The sequence below is a fragment of the Etheostoma spectabile genome, chromosome 8 (genome assembly GCF_008692095.1).
Source record: "Etheostoma spectabile isolate EspeVRDwgs_2016 chromosome 8, UIUC_Espe_1.0, whole genome shotgun sequence".
Classification (NCBI taxonomy): domain Eukaryota; kingdom Metazoa; phylum Chordata; class Actinopteri; order Perciformes; family Percidae; genus Etheostoma; species Etheostoma spectabile.
In genome coordinates this window covers 25879712-25884526 of record NC_045740.1, presented here as the reverse complement: position 1 = coordinate 25884526, position 4815 = coordinate 25879712, and the positions used below count along the sequence as shown (strand labels likewise).

At 40.7% G+C, this 4815-nt stretch overlaps 1 protein-coding gene across 2 annotated transcripts in view; it reads left to right on the top strand.

The window, feature by feature from the left end:
• spon1b (spondin 1b) overlaps positions 1 to 4815 on the top strand; it is a 214453-nt gene that overhangs the window by 131239 nt on the left and 78399 nt on the right. The gene's annotated exons all lie outside the window — the stretch shown is intronic.

Genomic DNA, 4815 nt, shown 5'->3' with positions numbered 1-4815 from the left:
GGTAGACACCTGAGAGGTATAACATTCAGTAGAGACTTGTAGATATGTTACAAAAGCTGTTGCCTTTTTGGAGGACCAATTGGATAATTGGCTGTAATTGGCTGTTACATTACTGTCTTGTCAACCCTAACACTCTAAACTGTAATGATAGCTTGAAAAATATCAACCAAGTTAACTTCCATCTTTGTAAGCTAGCTAACTACTGACTATTTTTACCAAGACCCCAAGAACAACTACAGTGGTGTGAAAAAGTGTTTGCCCCCCTTCCTCATTTCCTGTTCCTTTGCATGTCTCTATGGTACCTCTCTCCTCTCCTGCAGGCTATTGCAAAATTACAATCAGCGGTATCTGAATTTATCTGGAAGCCAAACACTGGGCCGGTGTGTGTGGCTATTTCTGTTTCTGCATGTGTTGTTTGTTGTCTCCCTCCCTCCCAGCTTTTCTCTCTGTGTTTTTTTGTGGCTCTGGGACGCATTCTGATGTCTCAGTGTATTGTTTGTGGTGTTTTATCTGTTGATATTCTAAATAATAATAAAAAACTTTATTACAGATAATCGGACAAGTATAGTGTATGTCATGACATCTATAACACTTCACTTTGGCATGTATTATTTAGTAATGCTTATCAAAATAAATGAATGTTTTGAGAGAACAAGGGGATATATTTACTACAGTGGTGTGAAAAAGTGTTTGCCCCCTTCCTCATTTCCTGTTCCTTTGCATGTTTGTCACACTAAGTGTTCGGAACATCAAACCAATTTAAACAATAGTCAAGGACAACTCAAGTAACACAAAAATGCAATTTGTAAATGAAGGTGTTTATTATAAAAGGTGAAAAAAAATCCAAACCATCATGGCCCTGTGTGAAAAAGTGATTGCCCCCCTTGTTAAAACATACTATAACTGTGTTGTCCACACCTGAGTTCAATTTCTCTAGCCACACCCAGGCCTGATTATTGCCAACCCTGTTCACAATCAAGGCATCACTTAAATAGGAGCTGCTTGACACAGTAAGGTCCACCAGAAGATCCTTAAAAGCTACACATCATGCCGAGACCCAAAGAAATTCAGGAACAATTGGAACAACCCAAAATTACCCCAAGAGCGCAGCGACAACTCATCCAAGAGGTCACAAAAGACCCCACAACAACGTCCAAAGAACTGCAGGCTCACTTGCCTCAGTTAAGGTCAGCGTTCATGCCTCCACCATCAGGAAAAGACTGGGCAAAAATGGCCTGCATGGCAGAGTTCCAAGGAGAAAACCACTGCTGAGCAAAAAGAACATCAAAGCTTGTCTCAATTTCTCCACAACACATCTTGATGATCCCCAAGACTTTTGGGACAACATTCTGTGGACCGATGAGACAAAAGTGGAACTCTTTGGAAGGTGTGTGTTCCATGTTATCTGCGTAGAAGGAACACTGCATTCATAAAAAGAACATTATACCAACAGTAAAATATGGTGGTGGTAGTGTGATGGTCTGGGGCTGTTTTGCTGCTTCAGGACCTGGAAGACTTGCCGTGATAAAAGGAACTATGAATTCTGCTGTCTACCAAGAGATCCTGAAGGAGAATGTCCGACCATCTGTTCGTGTACTCAAGCTGAAACGAACTTGGGTTCTGCAGCAGGACAATTATCCTAAACACACCAGCAAGTCCACCACCGAATGGCTGAAGAAAAACAAAATGAAGACTTTGGAGTGGCCTAGCCAAAGTCCTGACCTGAATCCTATTGAGATGTTGTGGTATGACCCTAAAAAGGCCGTTCATGCTCGAAAACCCTCTAATGTAACTGAATTAGGACAATTCTGCAAAGATGAGTGGGCCAAAATTCCTCCAGGACGCTGTAAAAGCCTCATTGCACGTTATCGCAAACGCTTGGTTGCAGTTGTTGCTGCTAAGGGTGGCCCAACCAGTTATTAGGTTTAGGGGGCAATCGCTTTTTCACACAGGGCCATGATGGTTTGGATTTTTTTTCACCTTTAACCCTCTGAGCCCGAGACACTCGCCCACGAGTTTAAAAGTACCTCTGATTCATAGTTTAATAACTTTTGAACCATACAGGGCGATTTACTCACTTTCGGTTTCGTTTGAATCCTGACGCTTTCGGCTTTACGGAGGTCTTTCCGGTGTTATGTAGCCTCTGGTTTTTTCCAACTGGTTTACGGGCTGTCAGATGCCGTGTAAACCTCAACGGCGACCCACGTCGACAGATTGCACAAATTCATAAACATTTTACGGGCCTTTGCATGTCACACCTCAATATAAACTATACTGAACATGAACGAAAATCTGAGCACGACACTACAAAAACATTGTACAGAGGGAAAATTGTGTTTAAAATAATTACGATGATCCTGTCGCGCTGGGGTCGACGCACTCTCCGGCAAAAAAAATAACGGACAAAGAGTCCACCGCACCGTCCACTACACCCATCGCATCAGTTGTTTTAACTGAAACAAAACTTTGATTTCTCTCGTCAGAACAGGAATTACAATTTAACAGCTTAAAACCGAAACAACTTGTTACCTTGTTTAGGCTTAAAATCATGATTTAAATCGTGCACTATAACCTCCTCTACACCTCTGCTCTGTCCAGTGCGAGGACTCGTCATAAAATTACACCGGGCAGCACAGGTTTAAGAAAACAATCGGTTCTAAAACACTGGTTACCTTGGGCTGGAACGCGTGATCGCGAGGCTCTCAGTCAGCTACAACACACGTTCTTGGATTCTTTATTTGCCCTTTTGTGTAGGGTGGCTTTTCTCTGTCCTTTATGTCTTATAGGACGTTCTATGTTTTGCAGATCAAAACTATTAAATTACGTATAGTGCTTCAACTGGGCCGCTATTCCCTATTCAAGTTAAACTGGGACAGCATACAGGAAGGGCAGGTTATGTGGTTACTGTCGTTACAAACTAAATTCCTGCATTTCTATGGATTCGTGTGGCAGTTTGCCGACCTCGTTGACAATAAAGAAACATTGGAATCTTCATTGTGTTTGCATTTTTGTCCGAACGTTACTTGAACGTAAACGCTTCTGTCTGTAGAAGTACGGAGCACTCATAGGATAATAAGTTAAACACGTTCACCTTTCGTCTTAACCACTTTAAAAACTGATTTTGCTATATGGATGCGTAGATGACATAATATAGCCTTTGCTACAAACACCAACAATTCAAAAGGTTGGGCACAAACTATTAACATTTCTTAAACAGAACTTTGTATGTAGGGTTTCAAATGCGTATTCCGTCTAAACCTAACGTATAGGCTATTGGAAACGTAGAGGTATGCATTTGAGGCACTGTCAATAGAATATTGCTTCTTCTCATAAAATCCAAGAAACGTGTTGTTGTAGCTGTGTGAGAGCCTCGCGATCACGCGTTTCCAGCCCAAGGTAACCAGTTGTTTTAGACAGTTGTTTCTTAAACCGTGTGCTGCGGTGGTTAATTTATGACGAGTCCTTGCACATGGACAGAGCAGAGGTGTAGCGGAGGTTATAGTGCACGATTTAATCAAGATTTTAAGCCTAAATCAAGGTAACAAGTTGTTTCGGTTACGCTGTTAATTGTAATTCCTGTTCTACGGAGAGAAATCAAAGTTTTGTTTCAGTTAAACGTAACATGTGCGATGGTGTAGTGGACGGTGCGGTGGACTCTTATGCCGTTATTTTTTTGCCGAAGAAGGTTCGAACCCAGCGCGAACGGATCATCGTAATTTATTTTTAAAACACAATTTTCCCTCTGTACAATGTTTTTGTAGTGGCGTGCTCAGATTTTCTGTTCAGTTCAGTATAGTTTATTTGAGGTGTGACATGCAAAGGCCAGTAAAAGTGTTATGAATTTGTAGCGAATCTGGACGTGGGTCGCCGTTGAGGTTTACACGGCATCTGGACAGCCTCGGAAACCAGTAGGGAAAAACCAGAAGGCACATAACACCGGGTCTTTCTAGCCTCTACAGGGGGTTTTCTATCCAGCCTGGAACTTCAGCCTCTTTGGGCTTTAAATCCATACTGTTATATCCAAGATTGATCCACTTTTTATCCATAATCATCGCGTTTTGGCTCGTTTTCTTCCGCTAGATCGCTCCTCAGCGTTCTGCCCTGTCTGTCCCGTCTATTGTTCAGGAAGTACATGCCCAATATGGAGATAAAGGCAAACTCTTGGATGGAAGGCCAGAGGGGACAAAAATGCCTAAAGACTCTATTGAAGGCAAAATAATGCAATATTAGACACATATTTGCTTGTATAACATTGCTGTGGGTGTAATATCAATAAATATGACATTATTATGTTATTATTGGCATAAGTAAATGTCATGAGAGCAAAACGTCTTGACCTTTTTGGAAAGAATGCATGTATTTTGTCAACTATATAAGTTATAATGGTTATTCTTCACAGTGTGACTCCAAGACATATGAGAAGTGTTTTAGAATGGAAATGGCTTAGGTTTTACTTATATGTCTGTGATATCAATACATATCTGGAAGATTCATTTATTTATTATTATATTTATATATTTAAGGCCTACAACCATTTTAACATGCAAGTGACCTCACTGCAACCCAAATTCCAATAACCCAGTTTGTCCTGAAAAAAATGATGTTCATTCTTGACTGTAGACAACAGGGTTTATGTTTTACAAGCTTTTTATAAAATAAATCCAGACGGAAATTAAACTGTAAAAATGGCCTCAGGGCCCAGAGCGTTAATAATAAAATCTTCATTTACAAATTGCATGTGTGTTACTTGTGTGCCTTGACTATTGTTTAAATTGGGTTGATGTTCCGAAACACTAAGTGTGACAAACCATGCAT